Source organism: Plectropomus leopardus, chromosome 7 (assembly GCF_026936395.1).
Source record: "Plectropomus leopardus strain MGB_pleo_1.0 chromosome 7, ASM2693639v1, whole genome shotgun sequence".
NCBI lineage: Eukaryota > Metazoa > Chordata > Actinopteri > Perciformes > Serranidae > Plectropomus > Plectropomus leopardus.
The window spans coordinates 35,094,528-35,117,457 of NC_142182.1; the positions used below are offsets into that span (position 1 = coordinate 35,094,528).

The 22,930-nt window shown below is 37.6% G+C and overlaps 1 protein-coding gene across 2 annotated transcripts in view; it reads left to right on the forward strand.

Moving 5' to 3' along the window:
- The window catches only part of sema4ba (sema domain, immunoglobulin domain (Ig), transmembrane domain (TM) and short cytoplasmic domain, (semaphorin) 4Ba), a 105,450-nt gene that overhangs the window by 7,981 nt on the left and 74,539 nt on the right, over positions 1–22,930 (forward strand). The window contains exon 1 of one of the 2 annotated variants that reach the window (XM_088080597.1): positions 19,806–19,964. The exons of the other annotated variant lie outside the window; for it this stretch is intronic. The gene's annotated coding sequence lies outside the window, so the exon portion shown is untranslated. Of the gene's footprint in view, positions 1–19,805; positions 19,965–22,930 lie in introns of those variants that run through there. 2 annotated transcript variants of the gene reach the window in all.

Sequence of the window (22,930 nt, forward strand, 5' to 3'; positions counted from 1 at the left end):
CGGCACATCTAGAGAAACGGTGGCGCGTCGATGTTTTTCCCTATACCACCTTACATGACAGTTTAAATGTCATCATCTGTCACAGAGATGAGGAAATACAAATATATCTGTTATGCTCAAACTTTCCAGCTTCCGTTTCACAATTTAACATCTCTGTTGACAGAATCCCACCAGTTGTTGACACAAGACATTTTATTGTGAAAGATTTGCAGGACCGTGTTGTTGACAGTGCAGGAGCTTGCACAACTTCATAAATGAATGGAATATCTACTTATAGATATATGGAAATACAGAACTCACAGCAGCAGGCAGCTCTGCTGAAGCATCACAGCACCAACGCTGCCAGTGTTAACACTGTGAGCGTGCAACACTGCAGTTTGGCGAGGTTGCTGTCACATACTGCTCGCACATGCAGTGTATTCTGGGTGTTTGACCTAAATAAAAAATGCTATTAGGATTTATTGAGACCTTTCTTTATATTTCATTGTAGTTTTTGCTCACACTGAGGATGATATAATTCAGTGATAAGTAATTAAATTTCATAAACCTCATGTTCTCATTTCTATCTGTCAAGCAGTTTGCCAAAGGTGATAAATTCATTGACATTTAAAGCCTTGGAGTATGTTTCTTCTTTGCTGTGCTGTAAATGTTATCTTTACATCCATGACATGAATGATCCTAAGTGTGAAATAAGGTGGAGAGCTTACTTATGTAGCTACTTTGATTTTTATCAGAGGGTTATTATTGTTCCTCTATTTCACACAGGAGCGTCTGTGTTTAGACACCTGTTCTTTATTTCTGGACTAAAAGAGATGAGCTTGGACTTGGTTTTATGGCTGTCTCAGCTTTTCTTGTCAAGGCAACGGAGTTGTCATTTTAACCCCTAGCAGGTCAGGCAGCTGGATTTGTGCATGGCCTTTGATGTACAGTTAGTGCATAGTGAAGAATAAGGGAGCATGACTGCCACTTCAGTGACTGATGTGGTATTATCAAAGTGTTGCCAGTAACTAACTATACCTTCTTCTCACCAAACTACTTGTTAAGTGTTGGTAAGTCAGGTTCAGCAATTATGACAATGTGGCTTGCCTGTTTAGGACTTGATACTATAGTGAATATTTTGTAGAATTGGCTAAAGTCTCAAGCCCCTTTTACACTGTCTGTTTAGGGTGGGAGTCTCATGCAGTTATGCTGCCCTGCCGCTCTGTTTGTAATATACAATCATAGAATGGGTGGTCTTGTCTATACGCAGCCACAGGATGTAGTAACAGCTTCAACATGGTGTCTTTATAAACTGGACAGCCGGCATGGTGTGATCTTGGGAGGCACAAGTGTTACATTTTGACAACAAGGTTATATGTGCGATCCACTGTGAGAGATTTAAAATGTAGCTGTAACTTAACTGTAACTTACATCATGTAACTTGTTATATGCTGTAAGATTGTTTTGCTTTAACCATTGAGCTCATTTCATAAAATTAGTCACACAAATACAGTAGCTCAACAGCTCAAATGAGTATTTGACTGCTGTGCTATTTTAAATGTTAAACTAGACTTAATAGACTGGAAAAAACAGACTTTAAGGACTTGCAAAGTGACCTGGACTTGGTTTAAAAGACTTAAATGTAGCTCTGTGGTTTAGTGCGTTTGATAACAACTTATTGTATAAGAAATATTTGGCTTCTGGATCTCAGGATCAGTGTGGTTGTATGGATGTGTAATTGTGCTATGTTTAAGCAGTGGCATCATTGGACATGTAGGTGTGTGTGTGTGTGTGTGTGTGTGTGTGTGTGTGTGTGTGTGTGTGTGTGTGTGTGTGTGTGTGTGTTTGTGTGTTTGTGTGTGTGTGTGTGTGTGTGTGTGTGTGCTCTAAAATTATAAAAAAGGAGCTCTCTGAAATCATCTCTGCAGGCTCCTCCTGACAGTCGTCAGAAGTAATCCTCACAGGTTGATTCCTGTGTTGTCAAAATATATCTGTTCAAAGGATGCATCATAGAGTGAATTTAGTAAACACCGGAGGTAATACACACAGGCTAATATCACACAGGCCTTCAACGACAGATGGTCTGAAACAAGACTGACCAGGCTAGATCACAGCGTGCACCAGCTCGAGTCTCCACTGTCTCTGTGTCATATACTGTAGCATTCATCTGATGAGGCGCTCTCAAACTCCAAAGGATTGGGCTATTTCTAGCTTGGTATGTCACTGTTGTATTTTCACATGCTTGCACCAAAGATCTCCAGCAGGCTTGACAGGACTTAATTGTGACATCACTGTAGATCCTGAAAAAAAAAAACATTTTCCTTTTTTTGTGTGCATTAGAGCTGTAATAAGTAGTAGATCAGCAGAAAAATAACTGGCAACTGTTTTGATTGACGTTTTTTTTACTCTTTTTTTGACATTTTGTGGACCAAATGATTAAATGGTTGACTGATAAACAGATAATGAAATTAATCGTCATTTTATGACCATGTCTGGATAAATTATCTGTTGATTATTTACATCAAAAACTGCTTTGCATATAGAAAAAATAGATGATGCATTGTATTAACAAAAATCAGTCAACTAAATAATTGTTACTTATGGTGTTTAATTTCTAACCTACATTAAACCTACAGATGAGAAACTGTTTGAAGAGTAACGTATTTTTAAATATTATACAAAAGATTTATACATGTTACTATTAGATTTACTCTATATAATATAGTTATTGTGTCACTGTTCCATTTGTCAGTTTGATATTAAAAAGAGACTCCAGACCTGAGCACAGTGCCAAACTGTCAGTGCTCATCAATTTGTTTTCTCCTATTGGAGAGGTTGTTAGTGATAATGTATCTCTGTCTGTGTGGTTGTACTGGACGCTAATAAGCTTGCTTTTAACCTCTCTGTTACCTCTCAACACTTTTCCACCACTATGAACGAACAACCTGTTTGTTGTCGTGAGTGAGTGCTTCTATTTTAAAAACCTCTGAGAGGTCAGGCTAAGGCAACGCTGTGCTTTTTGCAGCTCCATCTTGCAGTAAATGCAAAGGAAAAGGTACAGTCTGTTTTCTGTTTTCACACGTCAATGAATATAACTGTATGTTAGAATAGCTGAAAAGATCTGACATTGTTTTTTACTCCATCCACCATCCAGGTGTATCTTAGTTCGACAGACTTGTTCACTTGAATTAATTGCATGATTCATGTTCACTGTCTGAGCTCATAATCTAGGGCTCCTTGACTAGCTTAGGTCAGAGTATACACACTTCTGGTCGTCATGGCAGTGTTGATGCCCTTGGCAAAATCAGTCAATGTTTAGCTGGTATTCTGAAACAAAGACTTTGGAAATCATGTACATTGTAACCATTGAAAACTCAGAGTGGTCTCTCTGTTGTCTTGTAAAGACAATATGCACAATACACTTCACAACCCAGTTGCTGGAAAAAAATATTGGCATTTTATGTTTGTGCAAACCACTGAGATGTTAGTTTTTTACTTTATTTCTGATGTAATGTTATTCTGATCGCATGCATATGAGCTCACTTTTGCATTGAGAAATAAAGGGCACGATGGATAATGTAGCACTAAGCCAAGACGAATGCCAAGCTGCAGACCACTGGTCAAGACCAACAAACATTAAAACTGTTGTTTTTCAGCGAGATGTCACAGCATGTCCAACAGCAAGTGACCACTGAAATTGAGTGTTTTTTAGCAAGACATCAGCAGCATTTTAATTGATGATTGTGCCACCAAAAGCTGATGTTCTAAGCCAAAACATGATCATTTCCTTACTATGACGGATAGGGGTGTTGAAATGAATTGTCTTGAAGATGCACTGGGATGTGGACGTGGATGGTTCTGCATTGATGCAGTGACAGCACATAATCAATTATAGCCACGGAACTTTGCTTGTTGATTTTCTGGCTGCAGCTGGACAATAAAGTTCTTCAGTTCAAAAGAACTTCCTGATAGCAACCATTAATTTAATGTTTAAACATTTATTAAAACATTCAAATATTTTCTTTTATGAAGACATACACTACACTATATAAGCTACTTAAACATTTGATGCCATTTTTAGTATTTACTGCTGTAAATACTCAAGTTGTCTGCTGTGTTTAGACTCAAGTCATGTTTGTGATGTTTGCCACATTCAGGACATTCAGTTTCCATTTTTCAGAAGACAGCTGCTGAAAGTGGCAGCTGTACTGCAGAAGCATTAGTTTTGTTTTTGGAATTGGGACATTTCACTTTGATTTGCAAAGACATCTTTTAAATAAGAAAAATGAGACTTTATATTTATCTGACTGCTTGTATTTATTGATGAAAAAGTTCCCATGTGCATTAATATAAAAAGTTTAAAATTTCAACATATCTATGCATAAAAATGTACATGTGTTACAATTCTGTGGTTGCAGAAATGTGCAATACCAGTTTTTATTCTGCTGATTTGGTCTATATTTGCTACATTATTTGGACATTTTTATTGCTCACATCAGTAAAGATCAACTTGTAAATCTCCCTGTTGCTGAACAGAGGCATCGACTAGAATCCTGAAATCACATGCATGGCATGCTAACTGACTCTGGGGCTGGCTACAACTAGATGCCGATCACTGGGTTAACACCATTGATATTCTAGCACATTGTTTATCCAGAGCACATGTCTGCCCTCTGGTATCATGTGCCAAAAAATCTGTCCACTGTACTACACCGTCATGAACTCTGTTCAACACACACCAACCGATAAAATAGCCTTTAGCTGGTTGCATGATTCTTTATTAATTAGAATGAGGGAATCAATGTCAGTCACCAGTCAGTGAGCATGCAGAAGCCTCCTCATCTGCTGCAAAATGTGTGATAATTACATCCCGAGTATAGATCAGATCTCTAAGCTAGCCTGGAAGCTATGAGTGAGATTAGTATGCTTTAGTTGCACATGGGGTCAGCCGAGAATGACATGGCTATGGCGCTGGTTACATGAAGGGGGTTGTTACTGTCCACACATGGTTTTACTTGTTTGACCACAGATAGATTAGTATCATTCAATTCAATTGCCGCAGTGAAACATTAAAACTGCTGCCATTATTATTAGTCATACCCCCACTATTATTACACACATATGACTTTTATTGCCACTTACATAAACTCCAATATTTGCATATACATGCTATCATAAGTTACATTTATTATTTTTTATGTCTGGTACTGTTATGTTATTTTTACTATTAGTGTTGCTGTGCATCTCTACCCCTCTGTCCCCCTCCCTCTCGTTCTCTCTCTCTCTTATCATTTTGTTATCTACTGTAATTTTATTGCATGTCTGTCCTACCTGGAAGAGGGATCCATCCTCCTCAGTTGCTTTTTCTGAGGTTTCTACGTTTGTTTGTTTTTTTTGGCTACTGCTCATACTCGCGGGGATTTAAACTGTTGTTGTGGTTTCATGCTGTTCAAAGCGTGATGTGAGCAGTTGTCACATACACCCTTTGAGGGATTGCCACGCAACCCAGCGGCAGGGAGACATCCTCTGATCTGGTCTGTTTCTGGGCTGAGCTAAGTTTAGAGGCCTGCAGAGAGGAGTGACCTGAGAGGATTTCTGGGTGAGGCACAGAAATGGCGGCCTCAACTGCTGCTGTATCGGCTGTGGCCTGTATGCTCTGGTCAGTGTATTATTAGGCCTGCCATGGGACTTAAGTTTGCACACACTGCATAATTCAACTCAGTGTCTGGCTTAACCTCAGTTATCTGAGGACTACTGTTGGTTTGTATGCGCCCTTCAAAAAGTAAACAGTGTCAACCTTCATGAAAGTTTTTGTATTCTGTGAAGTTGTTTGACAATTTCACAAAATAATGTGTGTATTTAAACATATCTTTATTAGCTATTGTGTGGTAATACTAGTTTTAAAGTTTTGTTTTATTTCATGAATGAATAATGTAACAAAATAGGGCATAGTCTCTAAATCTGCTTTGTACGACATGTAGCTGTTCGCACCACTGCTTTTCTGTCCTTGTCATGCAGTAATAGGAGGTTGTGATAGTTACAGTAAATGTCAGGATATTATCTTATCAATTGGTTTTGGGGTTTGCGATATATTGAATATACTCAGGGTATTGCACCTTGTTCCAAGTGTGATATATGACTATATTGCAAACAACGAATATAAATTGTCACATTGTTCTAAAAGCCACAGGTATTTGGGTTCCCTCGCTCTCTCCTACGGGTCTCAGACACACAAATAAAGAAGGCCTTTTGCAGAGCTCCAGACCGTGACTATTTAGTCATTTTTTGCGACCATGGAGCACTACTGCAATTTGCAAATACTATTAATATCTGAACTGGAGAGCTGTTAGCTTGTTTCGAGAATTAATCATCAAATTTAACAGTACTGCGGTAACAGCCTAACTTAATGAGTGGTAGTGGCAGCAGTGTGAGCAGGCGAGGTGTGTGTTTGTATCTGTAGAGCCCCATTCGCAAATATTTAGTCACATCTTGCGACCACGGAGTACCAATTCGATTTGGAAATCTTTGCGATGTATGAGAAGGAGAGCTTTTTGTTTGTTGCCTGCTCGTAGTGAATGAATCCTCCTGGTTAAAGGCACAGCAGTATCTGTAACATCCACTGTTGACCAGAAGCTTCAAGTCTACAGCAAAAACATCAATAACTCCACCTGAGACAAGCCAGATCCTTCAAAATAAAGGCACCATGGGCCAAAGCCAGGTCCTTCAAATTAAAGGCACCATGGACCCTGCTTTGATTTATTGAATTATAACTACTTTTTTTAAAGATTATTTTTTGGGCTTTTATTGCCTTTAATTGACAGGACAATATGACTGTGAAAGGGGGAGTGCGTGGGGGAGACATGCAGCAAAGGGCCAAGGCTGGATTCAAACCCACGGCCGCTTCCTTGAGGACACACCCTCTGCACATGGGGCGTCGCTCTATCCTCTGAGCCACCAGGTGCCCCAAATTATAACAGTACTTAAAAAAAAATTATTAGTACTTTATTTAACTTCCTTATAACCGTGCTTTATTAAATGTTGTTGTAACAGCGGTGTATTCAACTTTATTATATGACAGTAGCTATTCGATTTAACTTTATTGTAACTGTATTTCATTTAATTATTTTGTATTTTAATAGTTGTAGTATTTTAGTCGTAGTAGTACAGTGGTTTAAAGGAAATTTCAAAATCAAGATATCACGTATCCGATATAGCTTTAAAATATTGCAATATTATTTATAAACCATATCATTCAGCCTTAAATGGTTCTAATGATGCATGATAATCATTTCTCTCTAGTTCCTGTGGTTTCCAGTGTGGCGGTGACAGTTGTCAGTGTTTAAATATTCCACTCAGAAAACTAAAAGTCAGGGCAGGCGTAATGAAATGATTCACAGTGACAATATAAATTACAAATGGGTTGTAAGTATACTCTCAAAAACTGCACCACATGGCTTTAATGCAACAAGGCTCATGATTATCAGCAGTGGAAAGGCTGAGAAAACACTCACATTTTATTCTTAGTGTTTGTTCACAAACTTGAGGTGAAAATGCTGCTCTTTAAATAGCGATCAGTTCTGCTTCTTGTAGTGTTCTTTTTTCATTCAGTTTTCCTTCCTCTGAGCTCATTCCACTTTATGTACAAAACAAATTGTCACAGATTTTATCATAGGTGTCGATACGCAGCCTGCAGATTAACTTTGGATCAACATAAAATCAGTGTTGATACAACTCAACTGAGATTGAATCTGTTTTGCAGAGTAAGATAAGATAATGTTGAGCCAATTGTTTTAAATTAATTGGCACTGTCAAATATTATCACTGAGGCATATTGTTTCTACACATTTCCAATTGTTATTTTTATGCATTCTGCTATCTTTATTACTCTCTGTTATACCACTTATAATCATAAATATGACTTTTTTCCCCTTGTAGTTTTAAGTTTTTTACTTAAAATCATTCACTTGGCTGCAAAAAACATACCACTCAGCAGAAATTAGTAAAGTCAGATATACCATAATTTCTCATAAAATGCAACTCCCACCTAAGCTACCTAATGTGACTGAAGTATGTACTTGTGCCTACACCACTGTTAGCATGCATCATATCCTAAATATTTCATAAAATGACTCAGTGTAGACTGATGATGGAGCCACTCTGAGGCTTATTGAAGCTCTCTGCACAGTCCTACAGCTCTCTGCTGCGTATGTACTGTATTATTATATCAGCATTTCTCTATTGACTGTTTGCCTCAGCTCATTTTATTAAAATGGATCTTTTGGGTTTCATATTTATATATAGATGTTAGACAGGACAGATGTTGACTGTTGCATCATGGTCAAGTTTTAGTTTTTTTTTGTTAACTAATGTAAGAAAGATATAAAATGCATGGACCCTTGAATGACATAAGATTCTTTTTTTGATCATAGTTAATAATATTCAACTTTTACTAACCGTGCAAATTGTAATTATGCTCTCAGTTGATCAGTTAAGAGATTTAGAAGTGCATGAGGAAGTGTCACACTGCATATCAGAGTACTTTTACAGATGTTTGTAATAAAGTTCAGTTTTTGAGGCATAGGTACACAGCAGCTCACATTTTTAGCATCACTGTACACATGGATCATGATGAATGTACTTGAAGTTTTCAGATAGACAGTTAACAGATTCTTCCTAGCTCTTGATCTGTGGTTTGCCCCTGTGATCTCCAACTTCAAATTGAAATAGCTGATTTGCTTTTTTATTGGATTTACACCCTGTTGTTAGAAGTGCGGCAGACAGGCGCTTGCAGCAAATGAACAGGCTTGCAATGTGCTTACAGTTCACTGTGCTCCCAGCATACCTGCTTTTTAAGCAGAGCCCTCAAATTACCATTGCTCAAATGGCTCACCTTTGACAGGCTCAGATAAACAGAATAATGTGTAGTTTGTGAAGGAGAGATGAGAAATGCAGAGGAGAGGAGGATCTGTTAAGAGGGACTTAAATCTAGAGAAAAAATTAACAAAATCAGATGCACTCATCTGTCAATGGCTCCTTGTTTTGACAGAAATTTAAAGATCTGTGAGTGAGATCTTATAAAAACATGATATTAGGGCTGGGCGATATGGCCTTACAATTTTGTTGATTTTTTTCCCTCTTAAAAACTAACTACAAATGACTAATAAATTGCTCAAATAAAGTTTTGCTTTGATTTTAGCAATAAAAATGAACAAAGGCAAACTGAAAAATGTAGAGGGCTTCAAGTTAGTATTGCATATTGCACAGTTTTGCATATCGCAGTTTGCAGTTGAAACAATAGAGTATTGAAAATAACCAATTCTGAAATCACTACAGTTGTTCAACATTAGTTCCATGTTAACAAATAATGTTATTGGTTAATTGGTTAATTAATTGTTAAATGACTTGACTGTAGGGCTGTTGTAGTGAGTGAAACCACATCCCCTCTAGCTCTCGAGTGATCTTTTCACGTGTACAGTTGTACAGATGGGGTAGCGTGGCTTGGTAGCACATAGCTTGGGTGGATAGTTTTCAGCAAGTGGATAAACCCAGGCTTTTCCATTGTATATATGGAAACCGTATCTTTAGCCACATGGATAAAATCGATTTAACCCCCAGCCCTCCATGATACTAATGGTATATTGCTGCTTTTCCCTTATTGCGAATACAGATGATAGTTGACATGACATGACATGACATGACATGAGACTGTTAATATCGTCCTATGGAAATTCACACCTAGCAGCAGGGGGTCAGAAGCAAGAGAAAAAACGAAAAGAAATGTGACTGAGTCCTGCATAAGGATAAAAATATGACAAAAATACAAAGCAGATAAATAAAAAATCATACATCTGTGACAATTCACTCTGTTGTCATACAGCCTGGTTAAATTAGAATGTATAACAATATACAACATGTCAGTAATTATACACTTGTAACATGTTTAAGGGAACTTTAATTTTACTTTACTCACTCACATGGCTTTAAAAAATGAGAAATGATAAATTTCTGTATCTTTTTCCAAATCCATAGTTGGTGATCTGTTTGAAGTTACCCGTTTCACCTTGCCAAAGGGCTCAAGCTTTCTTTAGATCAGTCCAACAATGCTCATTGTAATATGCCCGCTTTGTCAACTCATTGTGGTGACAAGATGAGTGTTTCTTCGGGGGACGAGAGTGGGATGTGAATGGAGAGGTGAACATAATCGCTGTGTTGCTGCGGTAACGTAGAACGTGATACTTCAGTGAGAGTCAGTAAACAAGGTGACTGGTTAGACAGGGCTGTAACAGAAGAGCCCAAAGAGGTTACCTGTAGCCTCTTGGATCAGCAGCAGAGGGGACGGATCCTAAAATCATCACTCACTTGTATCAGGGGTTTCCAGAACAGTGTCATAGCTATTTTCAGGTCAGTTAATCCATATATGGAAGGAGGCAATACTCAGTTTACAGACATTACCATTCTTTAAACAAAGAACATCCCACATGTTGATGAAAAAGTTTTTTTTAAACAGACTATTTCAATCTGCATATTATCATTGCCCCAAGGTCATGAAGAAGTTTCTCATTCCTCCTTGTAATCCTGTATTCTCATTAAAATGACACCTGTTTCAACTGCTGACAAACCATATTAGGAAATGAACACAAGCAATACCCATCATTAACTCCAGCCCTCTCGTTGGGTAATGTCAGATAAATACTACACCAGAATCAAGCAGAATGTGGGCTCAATTCCTTCTTGCCGATGATTGGCCAGCCTATATTTTTTGATGGTTCTAAATATCATCTTACCAGATTTTTCTGTGATGGTTAGTATTTACGAGAGTTTTTTTTACACTCCCTGATCTGCCAGCTGCGCTGACTTTAAATCACATATATTCAATATGTTCGATATTTACGATCTGATGTCCTGTTGTGAGGGGGAAACCACAAAAGTCAACAGTGATCCTGCAGATCTCGGAAGGTTTTAATGAATTGAAATTTATTTCGAACATGTAAAAAAACAAAAGAAAAAAATGAACATATAAACATACACAAACATACAAACAAATTTGAAAAGAAGGGGGAAGAAGCAAGCTTATTTAATTCCACCCCCTTTTCATCAACAGTAAACTATATGTAACTATATGTAAACACATTTACATTGTTATTACAGAAAATGAGGAAGAGACAGAAATAGAAAATAATACAACAAAATAGTACAAAATAAACAATAATACAGTAAACCCTGTCAAGAGGTATTAATGCAAATCAAATGGTTTCAACTTGGATTGTTTGCACTGTAATATGTGCAGTCCATGATAATGCTATCTCCATGACTTTATCCATATTTCTTTTGTTCTCTTGAATTTTCATTTAAAAGAGTGCATTCTTTCATACCAGTCATCCACTGTCTTTGTTGACTTTAAGTCACGTTTCATCCTGCTAGATTTGCTAGATTTGCTAGATTTGTGTCGTTTTGAGAGTTGGGACTAATTTTAATGTATTTAATGAATGGAATCTGTTGCTATTTGGTGTGCTGTTTTGGCCAAATCGTTGCTCTCCACAGACTAAACGGAACAAAACTGTTAAATTTATCACTACATGTCATTATGTGTGGGGTGTCTCACGTTGTCAACATTTGTTAAGGTTTAGAAAAATCTTGAAGTGTGGGCTAAAGGAGAAAAAATTCAGGTATATAGATTGCTGTCTCCCCATACCCAAGCACATGGCCAAATACCAAATAGTGGCATGGTGGGATTTACAAATGTTTGACATTGCCAGAGCTTTATGAGAGCAGCCCTAACAGAGCCCCCAGAGACCCTGGGGAAGGGTGCCGAGGGCGGGGCTCTGTTATCTTTCAGCTGTAAGCTCTACATGCCGGGGATTAAGATTGCTATTCCAAGACAAATAATAAGATGCAACTGCTGCTCTTCATCTTTTCACTAACAGCAGCATCTGCACAGACCACCCTTTTATAAACAAGTTGGAACAGCGTTCCCCGAAAGGGGGTACGAGTACCCTGAGGGGTACTTTGGAGAACTGTATGGGATATGAGATATTTAAAAAAATTGTTAGTTAAAACACCAGTTATGCATAATTCTTTAAAAAAATTATTATATAATAAACCAAATCAATCATTAATCAATTTTCTTTCATATAGCACCTTTCAAAAAAATACAATACAATTCAAAGTGCTATACAGTTTGATTGAAAAAATACAAACAAAATGAGAACAAACTTATGAAATAAGCACAATGGATCTTAACAAAAAAGATGTTAAAAAACAGAATAAGTAAAATAGTAATAATAAGTAAAAACCTTAAAAAAAAATAGTAAGGTTTATGTTTAAAAGTGTCAGTATTTGCAGTTCAATTATTGGTAAAATTAATAATCAATTAGTTGTGATGTGAAAAAACTGTAAAAACTTTGTTTATATCAAACACTACCAAATGTTTTTTTTTTCCTCAGTCAAAGCTCACATTAAAATATTTCATATACTTTGACAGCATTGCATAGCCTATTGATCGATTAAATTTCACGTTCAATTACATTCTTAATGACCAATTAATCAATTAAATGTTATAGACCCTAGTTTGTAGATAAATAGTAAATGTTAGACAGCTAACATTTATCACCAAGGGGTAGCCCATTAAGGTCTGATGTTAATCTTTTTCTTGATTATAATATCACTATTTAGTCTTTACTTTATTTGATCATTTTTGCTTGCTGTTCATAGGGCATACATTTGGCAAGATTGTGAATTTTTGTTTAGTCTTGGAATTTCCAGCTCAGCTCCTACAATGAGTCTAAAATACACTGTGGAAACAAAATTGTTATATTCATACTGCTAAGTGCAAAAAATGTGCCAATGAAACCCATTCACACTGCAATTTTTGATCCTACAGTTATCAGAGCATAAAAACATGCACTATATTATTTTTGGGTGTCATTCTGGGCTTTTGTCTCGGAATTTGTAATTTTTACTAATTTACTGATGATGTCATCTTTTATTTATTATTTTTTAATTTTTATTTTATTTTTTACCATATTTGCCATATAGAGAAAATACATGCTATTTCCACTAGGTGCACTGTCACTGTATCAATGTTGCTGCAAGTCATTGACATATTCCAGACTGTGATCATCAAAAAACAACAAAAACAAACATACTTTACATGTAGTATATTGAAAATAAATCATTTTTTCCCATCTAAAACCAGAACAGTGTCATCATGACAAAAACCTGGCATTTAAATGATTCAAATTCTGTAAATTAATGAATAATTAATATTCATGGTAAGGACTGATATTGGTTAAAAAAAACAAACAAACAATGTTATATTCATGTATTCATGTATAATATTCTTTACAGCCTGATTTTGAGAAGTGCATTTTGAGTAGTATAAGTGTGAGTATTTGACACTGCACTGCTGCTTATCATTGACAGATCCCAGGCTGTGATAATCAAAATAATAATCATCAACTTAGCATGTAGTATAGTGAAAATAATGTAGTTGTTTTTTCTTTCATCTAAAAACATAGTGGCATCATGACCAAAAAAATTTGAAGGGTTAAAATTCTGAAAGTTAATGAATATTTGATATTTATGATTAAGACTGATGTTGGTTAAAAAAAATACCTCAATGAAAAATAGAAAATAATATAAATGCACTGTAATTTTTAAAGCTTGATTTTAAAAAGTGCATTTTGTGTGCAGAGTTATACAAGTTTGTGTTAAAGCGGGCCCTAAGGGTTAATGTTGTCTTTTTTTTCTAGACTCACCAAGAATATAAACCTTACTAATCTTGTGAAATGAGAGGGGTATATCTGTTCTTGCATTGCATTAACCATTTCACCACTGATGCCATTGTGTTTTCCTGCACAATAGCTGTGTGATGTTTAATATTGCCACACTAATACTAATGTCACTTCTGCATCCTCTACTGCATGGGACACGATGGTCTGATGAGTGTGTATGTCATGATGGTTGATTATTCCTGCTGCTGTTCACTTGCTGCAGAGGGGAGCAGCCAAACACCTTTGACCTTTTAATTTCAGAAGTAGTCTCTCGGGTCTGCAAGGGGGGGAAGGGAACAGGGATACGGCAGCTAAGTGTGATCAATCAACACCACGCATCACAGTTAACAAACTCCTCCTGCATGTGTGAAATTTGAATAATTCATTGGCACCTAGAATCCTTTAGGGGATATTTTCTTAAATTGGACCATGAAAGTAGATTGCTTCTGTTGCTTTTGAGAACATGGTTAAATGCATTTTAATATTTATAAGCGGTAAACAGAAACATGATTTTGCAAATTTTTATCTGTTGTTTCTAATACTTGCAAACTCAATTTGTCTTATTAATTATGAATATTGGCAGAAGTGCTATGAATAGAAGTTGTCCAGTGAGATTTTAATTTGAAATTTTCACTCAGCGCTTGCATTGCTCGCGGAAGCTGCAGATCGAATACATAAATTATAAATACATCCTAAATATATTCCATGGAGTTGCTAAGGGGACTTTTTCTCAGACACAATGAACATGCTGTAATAGGAGCATCAATCAAAGTGTGACCACAGCTGTGGTTTTTTAGCTGATGCTTATTAGTGGTTTGTCATAATTTCACATCCGGTTGTGTTGTAAAGCTTACATTCACAATGTTTTTTACAATTTATAGTTGAAACCACAGAAATGGCTTTTTGTGTTCCTCGACTCGGTCTCATGTCAAGGTCACTCCCTTGTCTCTCAATATCGTCATTGTATTTTTTTTTTACCCTCATGCAATGAAGTGCTTGACTCTGTTTGCAGCAGTGAAACGGAGCAGCTTGTTGGGAAAGAAGCTTTTCATTGGGAAAGTAGAATGACAGTCTGTGTGCTGCAGCAATAATATTTCAAGGCTGTTGTTCCCCTGCGGTCACAAGGGGTCCAGCCAATTTGTGTTAGCAAAGGTCAGACCCATCTGGAGTGCTGTTTACGTTCTGGGGTACCCTCCTTCCTGAGGCGTCATCACTGAATGGTGTCACACACACTGCAAATCACACGGCCTCGTCCGAGTGCAGTCTGCATTCCAGCCGACCTACAATACTCGGCATGTGAGGAATTTTGTACGCTCCATTTTAAAATGAGAGAGACGGGCAAAAGAGCAGTTGGATTGATTTTTCTGCTTTCGCTGTCACACTTATTAAGGTCTCTGTGGTGCATACAGTGCTCCTTTCTTTTCTCCCTCTGTTTGTGACTGAGATGATATTGTTACTGGCTTTGTGAAGGTCACATCTGCAACTTGTAATGGTGGATCTCTGTTTGGAGTTTTCTGGATTGTAGTGGAGTAAAACAACACTTGTTTTATTTAGGCCTAATAATTTTTTTTTCAGTTTCCACATGCTCATACACATTGCATGATGTCACTCATGAAAACTTTTTCATAGTTTTCTTTTGTGTGGGGAACATGATGTACACTCAGTACAGTTTGCAGATGGCGGATGTGACTTGTCCATGGACACAAAGGTCAGGCTTCATTCTTTAGCTGGCCGTCAGGCCTTAAATTAAAGCTCTCTGTGCTCTGTCATTGCTGCAGTCCAGGGCTTGACTGCAAAAACATGCTGTGACAACTGTCGCTGTTCAAACTCACGCTAACCCTTTAGTTTGTTTTCTTGTTGTATTTATAGCGCACATCAATGCTAAATAAATAAAAGACTAGATTTTGATTCAGATGCCGGTGTAACCAGCTAACTAGCCTCCACAGTGGCAGTATTTCTTCATGATCTGTCAGTTTCAGTCGAAAGTCTTGTCTGGACAATCACCAGCAGCCTGCTTAGCTGCAAGTTCACAATCACGATTAAAGGATATGCAACAAAGCAGCATATTTATGATTTTGCCAGCTTTTTGAAAAATATAAGATCTTAATTGCTGGTTATTGCTTTTCAAAGTTTTTAAAAGCATACAAACTGAGGAAATGTGATCATGATTAAAAAGCCTTAAAGACTTATTAGGCTTCTTTATTAACTCTTAGGGCCCACTTTAATATTGCACATGCTCATATCGCTCTGCACAGAAAATCCCAAATCGAGCTTTAAAAAATATTACACATTAATATTATTAATATTGAGTTATTTTTTAAACCAACACCAGTCCTAAACATAAATATCCAATGTTCATTAATTTTCATAATTTTAAGTCTTTAAATGCCTGGTTTTTGTACCGTCACTGTTTTTTTAGATAAAAAATCCCCCCCAAAAAACGAATTACATTCTACATGCTAAGTAGATTATTATTATTTTTTTTTTGGATTATCATAGCCTGGGATATGTCAATGATTTGCAGCAACTGATTGTGACAGTGCATCTAATGGAGACAGCATGTATTTTCTTCATATGCCAAATATGGTAAAAATTGAGGTCATCAGGTGGAAAACAGTAAAAATGAGAAATTCCAAGGCAAAAGCACAGAGTGTAATCCAGAAATAATACAATGCATGTTTTTATGCATCGATGGCCATGGGATCAAAAACTGCAGTGTGATTGAGTTTCAGTGGTGCATTTTTTGTACTTACAGTATGAATGTCACAATTACGTTTACACAGTGTATTTTAGACTTTTTGTAGGAGCTGGGCTGGAATCTCTAAGATTAAAAACAAATACACAATCTTGCCAAAATGTATGCCATATGCCTGAACACAGTCAAACTGATCAAAATATGAGAAGGAAAAGGGCATAACATACAAAACAGTCCTTGAGGGTTAGGAATACAACCAAAGCATATGTACCAGATCTGGTCTTCATCTACTCTTAAACTGGACCCAGGATAAAGCTAAAACTTGGGACAAAACAATACAGATGAAATTGATTTATTTGTTATGTATTTTGTTGTTCACTTAAACATTTTGCTTGCTTGCTATGAGTAACAGATCCACATCTTTGTGACCCCGTTTTTCCATGTTTCCAATAGCTAGTGTAAACTGTTTGGGTTGTGACAGATGCCACACTGTATGGGAGAACACAGCTGCAGTCCATTTACACAATGCATTACAATCTGTTTACTTTATCTATCCACTGCTGTGCTACTGCATACATTATACACTGCAGATGGAATAATTATCATTATTAGTTTAATAGTAATAACAACAAGTGGTTTTCCACAGTAATTACATTCAAGCTTTGGTATGAAACCTTCCGTCCATTACAAACATATTTTTCAACTTCTTTCAACCTGGCAGCTGAGTTTGACTTGTTTGTTCGGTGCGTAGCAGGTAGTGTACGTTTTTTCTGTAAGTTTTTTCTGAGCTTGTGCTGGAAATGGCCATTGACAAAGATTGATGAGATTGGGTCAGGTGCAGTACAAAATGTAAAACCCAAACAAAACAAAGCAATGTTGAAACAAGACATAATTTTAAAAAATGTTCAAGGATATGATTTTTCAAGAAGTACATGGGCAAAGAAGGGGTTTGACAATTAGCAGGTGTTTACAGCGATTATTGTATAATTATTTTTTTGTTCTATTCTGTCGTATTATTTCCTTTTTCTGTCTCCTTCTCTTTTACCGTAAATAGCAATGTACATATGTTTATGCATACAAATTCAGTCTATATAAAAATTGTCAATTATTTGTCAGTAACTGATGCAGAGGGGTGGGATTTAATATGTTTGCTCTTCTTCCCACTCTTTTTTGGATATGTCTTTATATGTTCATTATTTCCTTTCCTTTCAGTTCAATTCAGTTCAATTTAAACAAGGAGCTAAGAATCTCAAAGCTGCAGAGATCTGTGATAATTCTCTGTGATTTTGGCACTCTTCGGGCCTGTACGCATGCTGCGTCTTTAAATGCCTGGAAAAGGCAAGCTCGGGCACTGGGAGCTACTCTTTCACCTACACTGTGTCAGTTGTCACAAGTGCTGAGGCAGGTTGCATCTGATGTTTCTAAGAGACCACAACTAGCACCATACAATAGCTCACTAACTAGAAATGTGCAGAGCTGATTGTCTTCCAGCTGTTGTTTCTTAAGTGTGTATTAGGCCTAAAATATTGTTTGTGGGACAGATAAAAAGCTCTGAGTAGGATAACATGATCAACTTCTCTGTATTTACCACAGTCTGATATTGACGGAAGAAGTAAAAAAAGAAAAAAGTTGAACAGCCATCGCTCCTTGAAAATATGCATTTGGGACACTTGTGTGTTGTGACGGCGTTGCTCTAGCCTTTGAGCGTGTATGCTGTGCCTCTACATTGAAAAGTATATGTGAAGGGAGGAGGTGGGGTGGGGGTTAATGCATTGGGCCATTGATGACATCTTTCAAATTTTACATTAATGAGAGCCAAATAAAAGCTGATAAAGCTGATCAACAGAAAAATTACTAAATGACAATAGAAATGATAATTATGTCATTTTTAGCTTCTCACATCTGAATATTTGCTGCTTTTCTTTGTTTTCTTAATGACAGCATGAGAGAATAGAATCGATCTAAAACAATAAAACAGCACAAGAAACATGAGGAGAGAGTATACTGGGCTGCTGCATCTAATAGTGTAACTGTCTTGGCCAAATTACTCCAATACTAGGCTAAATATTTTGGGTTTTGGACTGTTGGTTGTACAAAAGGAGCAACTTGCATGCAGGAAAGTTCAAATGATAAATCAGTTTATTGACAAAATAATCTACAGAGTAATCAATGATGAAAATAATCATTAGTTGCAACTCTTCATAAATACAATATATCCAGGTTAAGGAGCCTTTTGTTCACAAAAAGACCACATAGAAGAATTTGAAGAAGAATTCAGTGGTCATACAGTAACAGTGCAGTGGGGAAAGTCCACATGAGATGGGATGTTTACGCTGTGCTCAAAACAACTTAGCTGGAAGAGAAAACATTGTTATTTCTTGCGGTTTGAATGTATTCAGTTCAGCCTGGGTCAGTAATATGTGTCCCTCTGACAGTTCCTTCATACTTGTAGGTGTGTGTTTGTATTTGTGAGGAACCACTGAGATTATGTGGTTCTGACTAACTGTTGTTGTGAGTATTGTTGTCTGTGGCGGGGGTCTGTGGTGCATCAGCGTTGAGGTGGTTAACAGCTGACCACTGGGAAAAAGGCGACCATTACATCCATCCCCATTATGGCTGGACTCTGCTCCCCCAGATGTGCTCAAAGCATTGGCATATTCACTTAGCAGTTTTTGACAGATTTGTTGTGACAGCCAAGTTTAAATATAATCACTGTCCCAAAAATTTGTACCTATCCACTGACAACTGCCGCAAGGAATCTCAGATGACCTTTTTTTTAGAGGGTGAATATCAGCATGCTTTTTGAGCACTGGTACCAAGCACTTGTCACGCAATCGAATCACCACACAGAATAGACATTGTGTGGGCTCCTGTGCGCTGGACAAACGCACGCACACACACACACAAACACACACACACACACACACAAACACTCACACACACACACACACACACACAAACACTCACACACAGCCCATGCCCCAAAGGGATAAGCCACATTACAGTGTGCATCATATTATATTCATTCTGACAACTACCCCCAGTGATCGCACACAATTAAGAGCAGTTGATCTAATTATTTCATAGGTCTGGCTCTAACCACTGAGGGCATTTTACAGTTACCAGATCATAAATATTAAATTTGGAATTGTGCATGCACCGAAAAGAGCTCAGCAGTGACAGAGAGAGTGCAGCTACAAGGAGCACCTCCCTTTCTCCGTCCACTCCTCTCCCACCCTTCCACAGAGGCAGCCTATGATGTAATGTTCCTGCTGCTGATAGAGCAACCCCCTCTCCTGCCTTTTTTATATTTTATTCCCCTCCCCTTCCGATTTGCTACTGCCGCTGCTGCTCTCACTGGTGGTGATAGTGGTGGTGGATGCGTGCGTGCGGTGCCGGTTCAGCTGCATCCCTGGGCATCTCTCGGGATCCCTGCAGAGCTCCTTTTCCTCTGTCACCACTCGACAGAGAGCCGCTCCTTCTGAGCACTGCGAGACCTTGTCCTCCGCTATTAAAAGGTAATTCTTCTGGCTCATGACACAAGAAATTCATTGTGAAAAGAGAGAGAAAAAGGGGAGCAGAGAGGAGGAGGAGAGGGAGTGGAATGGGGAGTGATAGACAGAAGGTTGACTGAGTGTCCAGTTAGCTGCTGAGTAAATTGGTCTGGTCGCTGAAAGCTTCTCGTCGCCACAGCGCTGGATGCCATGGCAATTGCTCCCTCAGTGTGTGTGCATGTACTGTAGTATGGTGTTGGTTTCCATGGTAAAGATGAGACGGATCCCGTGCTGGCTCAGAGGTAAATCAGCATGTGTCGTGGAAAGCTGCAATTACCTTTTGGTGTGAAGTCATTCCTCCTCTCCTGTGCATGTTTTAGTAGAGATCTCTGTAAGATTTTTTGTTCACTTATGATGTAATCTTTTAAAAGATCATAACTTTTTGATTAAAGAAAAGAATATATTTTGATCAAATAATTGTTAATTTTACGCTATGGAGCATATGTCTCACTTTGATTCGTCTGCTCTAAAAAAATTGGGCGTGTACAATGACAGTCATGTAGCCGAGATGAATGATGCGGTGGGTGTTATCTGCATGCAGATTTTTTGACTACTCAGAAATGTAATAATGATTTACGGTACATTATGCAGATGCTTAGCCAAACACTTTCCCTTCTTTGTCATTGTCTTTTAACGGGATGTGTAGTTCTAGCTCAGGACCACAGAGGGTTGGCTGTAAATGTGGAGAAGGTGATCTTTCAGGAGTTGTTTAACCTTAACTCTTGCACTATATCAGATGCTAACTTAATATTTCATGTCTCGTCTGCCCCACATGTAGATGGCCTTATAACTAATTCATCCTCAGGATTTTCCCCATGTTTGAGTCATCACTCATTTCGGTCATGTCCCACCGTGCATTAGAATCAGAACATTTCCCTCTTGTTGCAATCAGCTTGATGCACTAACACATCTCTTCATCACTATCTCATTAGCCCTTTGGGATCTGGATATGTTCTTGAGAAGGGTCCCAGCTTGGATTAAATCAAAGAAGCCATGTGGTATTTGGGGGGTCATTTTCTTATTTCCCCAAAGGAAGGGGTCATGTTTACAGTGAAGGTAATTGGTCTTTGAGACTCAGTGGACTCACAGCTTATGATCCTTGAGGTCATTATTCTACTGCTTTAGCTGAAAAAAAAAATAGTCACAGCATGTAAGTAATTAATGGACAGCTGACAGTGAAAGGAAGTACACCACTTCATCATTTTCACCCTTGTCATTATTACCTGAAAACAAGGTAACGTTAGCACGCCAGTTATTCAGGACTCACGCTGCCTATCTGGTATTTTTGGCTTTAAGCTGTAACCACAGACTTGGTAATAAATGATGTCTAATGTGCTGTGGGATCTAAAATAATTGCAAAGGAGCCTTTTTTCCCAAATATTAAAGTTTATTAGTTGGAAATATATAAGATTCAAAAGTCAAGTATTTCCATTTTTTGGTATTTAACAAATGGAGCTTCTTTAGGTTTTTTTTGTATAATCGAACGTGTGATTCATCGATGGGCTATAAATTGCTATATATAGTTAAAATATATGCAATATGTTGCTGTGAGCTTTGACTGAGGATAAAACAAATTTGTTCTTGTTTGAAATAAGCTCCTTGAAAAATAGGCATTTGGGGGGCTCTAGTTTTTTTTTGTTTTTTTTCAAATATCGATTAATCAATCCTTAATTTTAACGATCAATCAATTAAGTAAAGTGCTTACAATTTAGTGCTTGGACTAAACAATGTTTACTAAAACAATTAATAGATTATCAAAATAATTGCTGATTTAATTCCCGTCAATGGATTGATTAACCCTTGCAAATTTATAATATAAATTTATATTTTCTCAAAATTGAGTTGAGAAACTGTGTACATCACTGTCTGATGGAAACTATATTTCTATCTTCTTGGTGGTTTTTATATTTTTACTTGTTTTGAAAATTCTCCCACTTGCTGTGGTTTAAAATTTTTATTTTTTTAAAGTACAGAATTATCTGAAAAATACGTTGTCACAGAGCTGAGGGCTGCTTCCTTAGCTCAAGTTGACATTGAAGAGATAGGTGGTTTTCATAGGGAATGTATGTTTTTTGGGATTATTCAGTAAATTCAATACATCACAAATCCAGATACTCAATGAAATTGATCCAGCGATTCTGCCGATCTAATATTGCCATACAGGATGGATGTTGATTTACAACTGCCTAGAATGACTTGATAAAGCGGGCTATATAGAGGAGGAGAGGTGCAACAATGTAAACACCATAGAAAAATCTGTCATGTTTATATTGTTTTACAGTATATAAGGTCATATTTTCCACCCTGTTACTCTATAACATGAGCTCTGGTCATCACACAGACATTGTTGGACTGGCGAATCCAATTTCTTGCCATGCGAAGACAAATAATTGCTTGATTAAATTCCCCCTCTGTTGCCCAGAGGAGGACATGGTCGTTTCTCCATGTGGTAGTGGGGGTGTGTATGTGTGGGGGAGGGGGACCTGCGGTAGAAAATACAGGAAAGTTGAGCTGCTGCCATGGACAGGGGGGCCACCTGAGGAGCATCCGAGCTGTTTCTCTTGCTCTGTCTGTTGAATCTCAAGCAGCTTTGGAGGCGTGCCATTGGCTCAGGTTTGACAAATTGTTAATCCAATAAATAGTTTGTCAGTCAGAGCCAATACAAACATATTTCTCTTTATAAAAGATAAACGCAGATCATAAGAGAGGAAAACAGCCACATGTAGAACAAGCACCTGAGGGAGCGCGTGGTGTGATAAGTCACCACACACACATGCACACACACACACAGAATGATGATGCAGCAGATGTGTGACTGGTAATACTGGGAAATCCAGCAGCAGTTTCAGACTAGTGAGTAATAGATAGTATGGTGGCCTAGAGAAAATGAGCATTTGTGCAACAGTCTAATGAAAGGACCAAGAGTGAGT